At 39.1% G+C, this 14,069-nt stretch overlaps 1 non-coding gene across 1 annotated transcript; it reads right to left on the bottom strand.

Moving 5' to 3' along the window:
• Window positions 1-13,526: 13,526 nt before the first annotated feature.
• LOC130045569 (U6 spliceosomal RNA) lies at window positions 13,527-13,631 on the bottom strand. Its single transcript, XR_008795559.1, has one exon. It is a non-coding gene; the product is annotated as a U6 spliceosomal RNA (small nuclear RNA).
• Between the last annotated feature and the right edge of the window lie 438 nt (window positions 13,632-14,069).

The raw sequence follows: 14,069 nt of genomic DNA, 5'->3' as shown, positions 1-14,069 counted from the left end.
TTTTGATGAGTCTGAACATTTCTCCCCTTTGAACCGCCTTCAGTAAATAATTTCGGTATATTGTAAGCGGCAGTTATCCTTTTCTCACAGAAACCTAGCTGATCTTAGATATGAAGATCTCAGGTGCTAGCCAGGCCTGATCTTTGGGATGTAGATTCCAGGTTCTAGCAGACTAGTCTTTGGGATGCAAATCCTAGTGCTTGTAGCCCAAGAAAGGTTTCAGGCTTGGTTTTGTATCTTCTTTATGGAGGCCAAAATTACCAGCTTACAGGTGTAAAGAAACAATGAATGTTTTGCTGCCTCAATGTTCTTTCTGTAACTCCTTTTAATGGCATCCCTGCATTGTGCCCTTTAGACGTATGATGATCAATATAAGGAGATTTTCGGGGCTCTCTAGGGGAGATAAGCCTGAAAGAACCGGGGAACACATGCTTGAGAGAACCTGAAGCAGAGGTTCAGGTTCTGAAAGAATCAGGCAGAAACACCATGGCATAAATTTCTTTTATGGGATAAAAAATGTGACAGTAAGAGGGGACTGAGGAAGGCAGAGGAGAGATAGGAGTGAATGGAGAGAGGATTGGAATAAACTGTAACTAAGACCACCCAGCCTGGCCCTCGTTTCCTTCCTTTGCCAGTCCATTGTCATCGACCTCCCTGGAGTGGGAGAAACGGCCTGAGACTACTGAGCATGGGGGATGTGAGAGATAGACCACAGCAGCCACCCTTTTCTGTTTACACAGACCTTCTCGGTTCTTTATCGGCATTAAAACACCAGCAATGATCTTGTAGAAGGTGTGGTCTTCTTAATAGAACTTCTCCAGCTCCATGTAGAACTTCTCAATTTCTTCTTCAACGTAATTGGATATTGGTGTACAGATAACGAACAAAGAAGGTGCCGGCAGTGAGCCACATCTATTCAAGTGTATGATTCAGATTGTTAGGCATTCGAATGAATCCATGCTCATGGCCAAGTTCGTGACGACAAGGGTAATGACACTACCTACACCTCTTTTATCGCATGTTCCAAGGAAGAGTTCTTCTCTAGTGTTGAAAATGGCATGATGTGATTGATGCCTTCTCATCTCGGTCAGACCAATGATGTTGTACTCGATCTTCTGCGCTTGAACCATCAGGTCCTAGATGGATGCTTCCAATGTCACCATACATGCATTGAAAGTACAGACAGTCATTTTAGTCCTTCTTCGTTTTGGCAGCCTAGTTTGGCCCTGAGATTTTATCATCCTCTCCTTGCTCATCCTTCTTAATACTGCCATATTGGGGGCTCATTCAGGGTCAGTGGGAATGAGGCCCATTGTTTTTACTGTTTGGGGCATATTGAATATGCCTCGGGTAGCTTGCCAGACTCTGCCATATGGGTGGGGTACTCTCAGTAGCTTGCTGGCTTCTCCCATATGGATGAAGGCTTTTAGGGTGGCCTCTAATTGTCCTTACAGGTGATTCCATGGTTCACACCATATTAGAATCCCATCTAATATGGTGCAGAATATGGGTATTAAATATCTTATCACGTGTTGCAGCTGCGCAATCCAGAAAGAAGCCTGGAGCATGGCAGCGGCTGGGTAGTGGAGGTAGTGGAGATTAGGAAAGCCACAAAAAGATGCCTGTCTTTGAAAACTCTCCAGCACATTTGCCAATGTGGCTTGGCGCAAGCCTCAGGCAACCAAAAGCTAATGTCTGAGCTCGCAAAGCTGTGCAGAGAAGCTATGAATGTAGATCTCAAAGAGAGAAGAGCAGCAGAGACGAGCCAATGCAACAGAAGCTGGGAAAAGAATTTGCAATGCTTGCCTGTCCTTCGCCAATACAAGACCAAGATGACTGCCCTCCAATGTCCTGATAGATATATCACATCTTCCACAAGGGTAATGGGGAAGATTATCCACTACTTCTACTCCGATCTCTTCGATAGCCACGTCCACCTGCCCACATACAAAATTTCACAGGATGGATATGCCGTTACCAACATTGTTCCATCCGAAATCCAGCACTCCATTTCACTGGTAAAGAAGCATACAACACCTGGTCCAGATAAGGTCAGACCTGAACACCCGAAGAATCTCCTATAAGTATTTGTCAATACACTGACTTGGCTCTTCACATGTTACCTGTCTGAATGCAAGTTTCTGTCTCAATGGAAATCCAGCAGGACCACTCTGTTGTACAGGAAGTTAGACATCCACGACATTGGCAATTATTGCCCAATTCTGCCTATTGTCTGTCGTCTACAAGTTGTTCACTCAAGTCTTCCTAAGTAGAATAGGAGAACACTAGATGAAGGACAACCATGCGAGCAAGGCAGTTTCCAAAAAGGATTCAGCATGATCGACCATATCCACAGGGTGACCAAGCTCATTGAGGTTTCAAGAGAATTTAAGATGCTGCTCTGTCTAATGTTCATTGATTTAAAAAAGGCTTTGATTCTGTTGAGATGGAAACGGTCACTGAAGCCCTAGCCACATTTGGGCATTCAAACTCAGTACATCAGGATCCTCTGCAACCTGTATTATGAATTCACCACCAGGATATCACCATTCTACAAGGTAGTAAAAAGTATAAGAGGGGTTCAGCAGGGTGATACCAATTTACTGGAACTCTTCATTGCCACCCTCGAGAACGTCATCCGGAGTCTGGAATGGGAACAAATGGCAGTGAAGTTACATGATCAGCAACTACACCACTTCCACTTTGCTGATGACAACGTTCTAATAACACCAAACATTAGCTAAGTAAACAAATGCTGGCTGACTTCGACCATGAGTGTGGAAAGGTCAGACTGCAGCTCAATCTCACCAAGAAAATGTTCATGAAAAATGAACTAGTCCCTGATGTTCCATTTGCTCTCAATGGAATGAACATCTCTGAATGCAGCAGCTATGTGTACCTGGATCGAGAACTCAACATGATGAACATCTTGGTCCCAGAACTCCACAGACAGAAGAGCGGTGTGGAGCATCTTCAAAAGAGCTATGATTGGAGTATCACACTTCACTCAAGTGAGAGAATGAATCCGGAGTTCCGACCTCTGTCTACAGTCAACAAACAGGGATGCTGTCTTGTTTAGCAAGGCATTGAAAATCAGATGGCTTGGACACGTAATGCAATTTAGAGATGACTGCTGGACTAGAGCTCTTATCGACTGGATTCCACAGGACATCAAAAGGACATGTGGCAGCCTACCTATGAGATTGTCAGACTTCTTCGTCAAAACTCTGAACAAAGGGTTTGAGGCTCTTTGTGTTCCTGGAGCTAGCAGAATCCTCTGGGCTACACTAGCATGCAACAGGGATGAATGGAGGTAATACTGGCTCTTGCTTGAGCAAATCAATGGGAGGACAAGTGATAAAAGTGATCTATCAGGGTACTGTTTTGCACTTTTCATTTGTAGTGATATCTCTGCTGTTGGACTCTGTAATTAAATCCATCTATCAGGAACATATAGCTAACAACATGCAAAATGAAGAAAAACTGAAAGTATTCTTTTTCAGATCAGGCGTAAGACAAGGTGTAACATTCTCAACACCATTATTCAATACAGTAGTTGAACTCCTTGCTAATGCAATTAGGAGAAATGTTAAGGAAAAAGCATCAGATTGGAAATGAGGTCAAACTATCACTATTTGAAAATGACACGATGCAACATTTATAAAACTGTAAAGATGCTACCTAAAAAAAACAAAAATGAAAAAACCTCTCCGAAAATGTTAACATGTACTGAATGTTTGGTTTGATGCTCTTTGTGTCCCTAGAATCATCAGATGTCATTGGGCTACACTAGCACGCAACAGGTATGAATGGAGATGTTACTGCCTCCTGCTCAAGCAAATGAATGCGTAATGGGATGTCAAGTGATCAAGTGATGATATTCAGCAGGGTAGTAAAAGCACCAATGGGAGGTCTTGTATTATCTGGTCCTTCACTTCTAATGTTCTCTGTAACAAGAAAACTAAATGAGTCCTTGAGCCTCTAAGAAAAAAGATAATGTTATTAAAATCTCAATTACACTAGACTTAGAATGTATTTCCATTGTAAAGATACAAGAATACAATACAAAGCAATATATACAGTTAACAAGAGTCTGTTAACTCCAAGATAGACATTGTAGTTTGCCGTGATTACCAATTCATTTTTGAAATACATATGAACAATTGTGTATTGAATTAAGAGACATTATGGGCTGGAGCGATAGCACAGCGGGTAGGGCGTTCGCCTTACACGCGGCCAACATGGCCGACCCGAGTTCGATTCCTCCGCCCCTCTCGGAGAGCCCGGCAAGCCACCGAGAGTATTCGATATGCCAGACACAGTAACAACAAAGTCTCCAATGAAGACATTACTGGGCCCGCTCGAGCAAATCGACGATCAACGGGAGGACCTTATCCTATCTAAGGCTAATACACATATTTGTTCCCATCCTTTAAATATTTTCATGATTTTTTAAAGTAAATGATTGATATTTATATGGAGTAATATCCCCCTGAATAGCCAGAGCAGCCCTAGGAAAAATATAATGGGACGCTTTTCTTTTTCTAACTTAAAATTATACGACAAAGTTATTGTAATCAACGCGGTGTGGTACAGATACTCAGAGTTGAAACAAGAGCCCAGAGACAGAACCTCAGGATAGAGTTGGTGACTGTGTGAAAGATAAGCACTGGGTGTGAAGCATGAGTATTTCCCAGCAACAGAGTTGAATTAGTCACTCCTATCTCACACCATGCACATAAGCCAATCCAAATTAGATTAAAGACATCAATATCAAACTTGAATCCATAAATTATTATGGGGAAATATTAGGCAGAACACTTTATGACATTGAACATAGAGGGATAGTCAATGATTAAATGCCTCTTATCAAAAAAGTGGAAACAAATATTAACAATTTATTACAGAGTAAAAATATTTATTAATAATGCTCAAAGTTATCACAGCGCAGACCACGGTCATGGTCCTCCTGTTGTTCATCGATTTGCTCGAGCGGGCCCAGTAACGTCTCCATCATGAGACTTGTTACAGTTTTTGGCATATCGAGTACATCACGGGGGTAGCTTGCCAGGCTCTGCCATGTGGGTGAGATACTCTCTCTCAGTAGCTTGCCAGGCTCTCCCTCCGAGAGGGGCGGAGGAATTGAACTCAAGTCTGCCATGTTGGCTGCATGCAAGGCAAACGCTTTTCCACTGTGCTATCGTTGTGTTGGTGGTATAGTGGCTAGTGGCTCAAAGTTAAAAAAATAGAAAAGTTTATTGAAAAGTAGAGAAGAAAGAAATTCCCCATGCTGGGAGAAACTTAGTCTGAGAGTTATTAGGGCACGGATCGAGATCTCCCATTAATGACAAAGAGACTCTAGAGACTGCAAACAGCAAGCAGTGTTTATCGTAAGACTGGTTAGCCAGTGTCCAACCGCCTACACAGACACGCAGGTCCAGCAGGTTGGATAAAGACCCCGAGCTTCTCCAAAGGAGATCTTACATAAGCCTTCATTTACCATTATAGTAGAGCCCTCACATTTCATAGCCAATAGTTTTGTAATAACAGATACTTTCCTAACCAATCCAATTAAGGTTACATCACTTCTTAGCCTATAGTTTAAAGATCAGCATTTGCATCAGTGCTTAGGAATGTCTTGGTGTTTAGGGCAGTCCTCGGTCTTGTGACACGGGTCTTGTGAGAGACATCTGGTTATCTGGTCTGACACCACCCCCCCAGCCCCCCCCCCCCCCCCCGTGACTTGCAACTCCGGGCACCTCTACCTGAATTCCTTGCTCAGGGGCAGAAAAAACAGTTATTTTGCAATGCGGGTTCCTGTTAAGCTAAGCTAAATTAATTCTGGGGGTCTATTTTGGGACTGTCCCTCACAGGAGTAAGTCAAATATGGCTCAGTGTGTGTGTGTGTGTGTGTGTGTGTGTGTGTGTGTGTGTGTGTGTGTGTCTGGGGTGGGGAATGGCAGGAGGTGAATAGGGGAAATGGGTTTTTATGTAACTTGCCAAGTGACAAGAATATTAAAAAGGATGCAAAGACCATATAGAGTGGTTTAGCTGATTTGGGTCATTTGGATATCTTCTGTCTTTCTTATTTTCTCTCTACATTGACCCTGCATCAACCCTGCTCACCCAGGGATGGTCCCCAGAACGACACAATCAGTCACTCTATGCCTTTTCATAGTGAGTTCAGTCCATGAGTGTTTAAAAAAATTATTGACAGGATGGAATCTATTGTCATTTTTTAAACGATTTTTTTGTCATTCAAGCCAGCAGCACATGCTGGGGGAAAAGGCAGCTCAGATAGAGAAGGGAACACCAAGTAAAGAATGTTTGGAGATTTCACTCTGGATGCGAGATACATGCTGAAAGTAAACTATAGACTGAACACAATGGCCACTCAATATCTCTATTGCAAATCACAACACCTGAAAGAAAAGAGAACAAAAGTGAATGTCCTGCCACAAAGGTGGAGGGGGGTGGGGGGATAGCGTGGCAGATGGGAGGGCTACTGGAATCATTGGTGGTGGAGAATGGGCACTGGTAGAGGGGTGGGTACTCGATCATTGTATAACTGAAACCCAAGCATGACAGTTTTTAAGTCTACAGCTGTACTTCATGGTGCTTCACTAATCACTGTCACGGTCCTCCTGTTGTTCATTGATTTGCTTGAGCGGGCCCAGTAATGTCTCCATCGTGAGACTTGTTACTGTGTTTGGCATATTGAATACGTCACAGGTAACTTGCCTGGCTTTGCCATGTGGGCGAGATACTCTCGGTAGCTTGTCGGGCTCTCTGAGAGGGGCGGAGGAATTGAACCCGGGTTGGCCACATCGGCCGCGTGCAAGGCAAATGCCCTACCCGCTGTGCTATCACTCCAGCCCGCTTCACTAATAAAAAATTAAATTAAATTAAATTAAAATTAAAAGAAAAATCACTTCCAGCAGACTTACTTCCCCTTATGTTAATTCTTTTTCTGTATTTCTTATGATTAATAGATGTTCTCTTGCTATTGTGTATTAAATATCAAATTATATTTATTTAAAATTATACTTTATATTACACCTACTTTCTTGATGATGTTCTGTGTCTTGTTTGAGATCACTGATCCAGTTTTCAGCTTTCTCCATTCTGTTCTGGGTCCTATTATGACATTTATTATTTTCTTCATTTCTGCTTGAATAAGATTTTTTCCTAATATCTTATTGAATTTTTTTAATCTCTTTTTCAACAATTTACTCAGTTCAATAAACACTAAAAGAATCATTGGCTTTGATGTCATCCTCAAGCTTTGTCAGAAATTATGAATTATTTGAGGACTTTTGTAGGCTTCTGTTCCAATCCAGTGGCGCTACTGATTTAATTATTTTATTTCATTATCCTATTGCTTCATAGGAGCTAATGGTAGAAATTCATGCTTCAGGTATTCTGAGTACTGCTACAGTGCTCTAATTTAAAATATCACACTGAGTCTACTGATTTTCTGCAGCCAAGGATGCCTTCTGAGAATTTATTAAATGTTTGCAGGATTAAAGTGATACCTGGATGACTAGGAAATTAGTTACCACTGATTTGAAACTGCTTTTGCACCATATTTAAGTCTAGCTGACCTGGGTTTTGTGAAGAGTTATTAGTGTCTGATTTGGTGTCTGTCTTAATTGCTGTGCATTAAAGTCCACCTGACTTGAGCATTCACTGGTTATACTTTTTGGTCATATTTTTTTCCACTAACCCTTCTTCAATTATACTGTTTCATATTTACGTAGGGATTTTGCATTTGGCATGACCAATTTTGGAAGATCTTCGCTGAACCACCTCTGGGGTATCTGCTACTTTCTGCTTCCTCTGGGGATGGTAGATTCAAGTTGCTTTCTTGGGATGAGTGGTACCTAGTAGTGACCTAGGAACAACAGCGCCCCATCTGTACAGGTATTGGAAGTTCCAGTCTGACAATCTGTACAGCAACAAAGCTGGACCATTCAGAATCCTTTGCACTAAGTGACCTGTAACTTAGTTTGAAGGTTAAACCGTATCCTTTTTAGCGGAACTTCTGTTGGTTCTGAGCTACCTGCAATTACAAACAGTCAGACTCAGTCAGACTCTATTGTTGCTAGATACAGAAAGGGGGTCTGAAACTGGGTGTGTCGGAGCAGTTGCTGTGCTATGACTGCTGCTGGAGAGGGGGAGGTCCCAGTCTATGAGGGGGAACAGGGCCTTGTCAGGTTGGGAGGTGAGCCTGTTTTGTGTTCTACAAAAGCCCTATTGCATGGCTCATGTCAGCCTGGCTACTCCCTGCTTGTACCAAGCTTGGTCTTAACAAGCCTATCTTCAGTTTAGCAAGTATTTGTTTAAGACTGATGTTATCTAAATCCCATGTATCCATCCTCCTATCCTTAGGTTGCCCTTTTTGGGCTCAGTAATCCACTTTCTCTTTCAATCTACGCTTCTCCTCTCCCACATCCCAAAGGAAACTCTCCTTAATTCTAATCTTTCAAACAGTTTCACATTCTCTGCCACTGGGTCTCCCTGAAGTTATGACTTTCTTCTGGAATGTTCCCAGTGAAATCACTTGAAGAGACTGTGTACCATTTAGTTCTTCTCTATCTTTGTGTTAATGCTCCAGTAGTTCCACAGAACTGGTTCTTCATAGATACCCTGATATCATTCTCTGGCATGCAATATTTTTTCAGAGATTATTTAGTACTATTTTTCTCCATTATGAAAATATTCCTTTACTTATTTTGATTTGACCTGCCACAAATCTCCAATTTACTTTATTTGTTATCTAATATTTTGACTATTTATTTAATTTGCACTTTCATTTGTAAAATTCATTTCTTTCATTTCCGTGTATAATATTTTGAAGGATTTTTATTCAAAGCAAAAATTAATGTTTCCTAAAAATTCATATTATTCTCCTAACTGAAGACATCAGTCTCACACTTTTATCATTTTAATGTATTTTGTGTTATATATCAATATTGTGATTAGTGCTATAAATTATTTAATTTGATATTTGCTGACACATTTTGTAATTTGAAAATTATACACCACTGACTATATTTATGCTATGAAACCCTCAGCAATACTTAGTAACTTGAGTGATTCTTGTTCCAAATAATGACTGTCAAAAATGAACCACTGTAAAGCTGGAGAGAAGGCCCAAAGGGCTCATCCTCTCTATGTGGAAGGCCTGAATACAATTTCAATACTGCAGGTTCCCCTAAGAACTGATAGTTAGAAACCCCAAACATCAAGCCAGGAGCAGACCCTGGGCACCAGTGGGTATTACAATACACAAAAAAATAAATAAATAACCACTAAATATTTTTGTGTTAGCAAACTTAAGCCTCACAGGACACATCTGCCATTTGTGCCTATATTTATAAATTAAATGATGTTAGAATACAGCTGCAATCATAGCTATACTCATTGTTTTGCCTGTCATCTATTACGGCTTTCTCATAATTACTCACTATCACCTGTCTAGTAAAATATGTAATATCAATGTATAGCCTTGAATAAAACACTGGTTAAAAGGGGCCAAAGTGGTAAGGCATTTGCCTTGTAGGTAGCAACCCAGGTTCCATCCCTGGCATCTCATATGGCCCCCTTAATAATTCTTAATTGCAGGGCAAGGAATAAACACTATGTATGGTCAGGTGTGGCCCAACCACGCACCCCCCAGATATTTAGCTCCTCTAAATGCATAGCAACAACAACACACACACACACAGACACAATAAGTAGTTTCACCAAATTTATCTTGTACTGACAATTTAAAATTATATACCGTGAGTCTAACTTTAAGGTTATGATTTTAAAATGTAATGTAATTGGGAACATTTGGGTCATATCACACTGTGTTCCTGGTTTTCCATTTTTTTTTTTTTGCTGACCCTCTACTCAAGATTACTTCTGGCATTTCCCAAAGGTCTATATGCTATGTCGGAGATTGAACTCAGGTCAGCCAAGTGCATGGCAAGTGCCACATGCACTCTATTATTGTTTGGTCTAAATATTTACACTTATAAAATAAAAATGTGCTTTCATAAAAATCATTTTAAGTGCTTGATCATATAGAACTGTATTTTTCACTCTTGAAAAAGACTGTCCAGTGGTTAAGGAGGTTGCCTTGCATGCTGGCAAGTTGGGTTCCATCCCTGGCGTTCCATATGATTCCTGAGCTGGAAGTATGTCCTGAGTGTAGAACCAGGACTAATCCATTAGCATCACCAGATGGACCTCAAACAACGAATGGAGATATTACCATGGATTCAGCTGGGCAATTGTTTGCATGTGGTCAACCCAAGTTTAATCTCCAGCACTATATGAGTCCCACTGGTAGTGATTCCTGGGCACATAAAACAAAGGTAATCCCTCATCACTGTGGTGTTGTGGCTCAAAAAAATCAAACCAAACCAAACAAAAATGATCATCTCTCTTAAAGTTATCTTTGTAACTTGGCAATTAGCATGCTCTTCTTCCTTTCCTCTTTACTTTGATGGGATTGTACTCAGCAGTACTCAGGGCTTAATCCTGGCTCTGTGCTCTTGTGATTCTTAGGCGACCTTATGTGGTGCCAGGATAATATACGAGTCGCCTGAATGCAAGACAAGCACCTTAACACTGTACTATCTCTCCGGCCTCATTATCATTCTTTATAAATAATATAGTAAATTAGGGGAACAGCAGTCATTAAAACTATAGAACAGTAACTAGTATGCATATTATAGAACACTTCCATATTTTATACACAGATAACCCCACTATAATAGATTTTGTATTTCTGGTAAAGCCTAACTATATATTTAAAAATGCACTTTGCTTCACATCAATAACCCTCCAGGGTGATATAAAAATTGACAGTTATGTAAGTAGTGAACCTTTATTTCTTTCATGTCTGCTGTAGAGTACTAATTTGTGTTGTTGGTATTTAAAAGGTTGCAATGAACATTCCCACTGGTATTGTGAGAATCACAATACTATTCATCATAATGTGTTACCCTGTGGACAATATCATTCATGTAGAATTTACATTATGATACCCTTGGGGCACTGGACAGTTTGTCTTCATTAGCTGACTTACATGGTGACTTGCAAGATTAAATGCCACAAATGACTTCCTAATTGCTAAACCCATTGGCCTCCTGAGTTCCCATGTTAATTATTTTTTCTGAAGTACTTGACCCTGCTAAATAGCAAATCATTTTCACACCTTTTTGTTATTATCATTGCTTTCTTGGTACTGAAATCTCTGTTGTTCACTCCAATTTCTGAAATGTTCACATCCAGTCTCTTTTGAAAACTGTATTCTTCTATTTAGTTATTAATTAGGCATTTCTAAATTTGATGTTCTCTCTGAAAACATCTGATACTCATGAATTTATTACCATTTTAATAGCAGACTCTCTGTAGTGTCCAGAGTCCTCTTGAGGAATCTAGAGCAATTTATATGGAAGGTGAAGATAAATAAAATCTTTCTTCTGGAGATATTTGGCTAACATCATACTGTGTTCTTGATTTTAACATATAACTATGAAAACTAGTTATAACTATAAACTAATATTTCATTTCACATAAGTATCTCATATTCTATATTTGGATCCTACATATTAAATGATTGCAGTGATTTGTAACATGTTTTAGAGGGTTTGGAGGCTTTGCCTCACCTTGCTGTACTCAGGGCTTATTACTGGTGGCACTCAGGAACTACACTCAGTGCTAGGAGTTGAACTAGGGTTGATTATATGCAGGACACGTACATTAAACTATGTTTTGTTTCATCCAGTCCTAGTTTTGGGTATGCTTTACTATACAATATTTTAATATTTTCTATATTATTAAATATTATTTTAGCAATCTTGCACTGTTTAATATTAAGCAAAATATATTTCACAATGCTTAAAATTGGTCAATTATAGCTAAATACCATATACATATATATGCATAACTAAAATATTGAGTCACTTTATGATTTGGGACAGTAACCTATACCAAAATATATTACATTACTGAGGATTTGTTTTCAAGTCAATAATTTAATTTTCCATAGTTTCTTTTATGCTGGCAGTAGCTTATCAGCATGTTTCTCAAATCCTGAATAGCATTGGTAACTATAAATTTGTTAGGTAATGTTCATATATATTGTAATGTATTCACTGTGTGAATGAATAGAACTCTTATCTATGAAAACTAAATGTTTTGTAATGAATAGTTATCTTAGTATTGTCAGTGTTCCTCTGAAAAACAAAAACTCTCGGAAACATTGAACATCTAGGTGATAGATTGATAGGGTATAGACGATAGATAGAGAAGTGGCTTATTATATAATAACTGTTCAGGATACTCAGACATGCAATGATGTTACAGATAATATTGAGAGCCAATGAACTAAACTTATAATTCATTCTAAGTCTGAAGAACCAATAAACAGGAAATCCAAAGTTCTAGGGCAGCTGAAAATGTATATCCTAGTTAAAGAAGAGAGACTTTAACCTTCCTCCAGGGATTTAATGTTGCATGTCCCAAGTTGAAGAAGGTATACTCACCAATCTTTTCCCTTTCTTATTCAGCCTTATTGATTCAATCATCAAACTCATCATGAATTTCCCTTACATATGTACCCAGAAATAATGTTTTATCACAGCTACAACTTTTGGAATCACTTGGTTGGCAGAAGCTGGCATGAAACTAATCCATGCTCTCGTGCAATATTCAATTAAGTTCAATTTCAATAGAACCCCTAACTGAAGGATAGGTTCCTCTTAAAAAAACTGAATTAACTTCTGCTCCCAGAATCTGGACTCAGTATTTAGCACCAGATAGTAGTCTAATGCTCTCGGGGTGTATTCCTATTTTCAGTCTCCACCTTGACCAACCAAGGCTCCTAAGTAATCCTATCATTTGTAACGCTCCTAACCAGAGAATTTATGGCCTGGTCGAATAAGTTTCAGTTCAACTGGACTGTTCCTGATCACTCCAAGTAACATAGTCACACATTTCTTATCACCTATCTCACTGAATGATCCACTCAGAGAAAACAAAAAAACTGCAAAAGTGTTAGTAATCAGTTATCAAAAATGTATATATATATATGAATGTATTTAACTAAGGCAAGTTAATTACTGATTTTGTTATGAACAGTAAAATATTGATAGCCCGCATGTTACGTGGGACAGAGAATACATTTTACAACAGTTGTGACCATCCAAGTGTAAACTGGATTATTTAGGGACATTCATTAATAATGCCTACAATACAATCACCTAGATGACATGTTTTGGAAGAGTTTAACAAGTGAACAAAATTAATGCACTTACTAGTCAGTATTGTAGGTATTTTAATTATTTATCAAATTTATGGTTAAAATATGTAATAAAATTGATAATGCAATTATCAAATTTCTTTATGTGTTTTAGTTTTTTAAAAGCTTATTATTAACTATAATTTTTGGTCTACAAATACCTGATTATATCCATCGCTCATTATTCTATTGATGATTTTTCATTTTATTTTATTTTTATTTATTTTTTAATATTGAACACTTAACAAATTTGTGTTGTCTTTTCCCAAGGGTCATGCTAATCTACTCTGTATCATTCAAATTTTAGTAAATGTGCTACTGAATCAAACACTATTTTTTATTTTAAATATCTTCAATATAACTTGATCACATGACATCCCGTTACTCATGAATTTGCTCGAGCGGGCACCAGTAACATCTCCATTCATACCTGTCGTGTGCTAGTGTAGTCAATGGTATTTGCTCACTCCAGGAACATGAAGTGCCTCAAACCGATCCTTCAGGGTATTGACAAAGAAATTTGACCATCTCGTAGGTGGGAGGCCACATGATCTCTTGACATTCTGTGGAATCCAGTCAGTAAGGGCTCTAGTCCAGCGGTCATTTCCAAATCACATTATATGTCCAGCCTGTCTGATTTTCAACACCTTGGGAAAAGAGACAGCATCCCTGATTCTTGATCATCAACGGAAATTGGAACTCTGTATTCTTTCTCTCACTTGAGAAAAGCATGATACTACAAGCATAGCTCTTTTGATTCCTATTTAGG

The sequence above is a fragment of the Sorex fumeus genome, unplaced genomic scaffold (assembly GCF_029834395.1).
Source record: "Sorex fumeus unplaced genomic scaffold, SorFum_2.1 ptg000128l, whole genome shotgun sequence".
NCBI lineage: Eukaryota > Metazoa > Chordata > Mammalia > Eulipotyphla > Soricidae > Sorex > Sorex fumeus.
The sequence above is the reverse complement of the archived record's forward strand: the minus strand, read 5'-3'. Positions and strand labels throughout refer to the sequence as shown.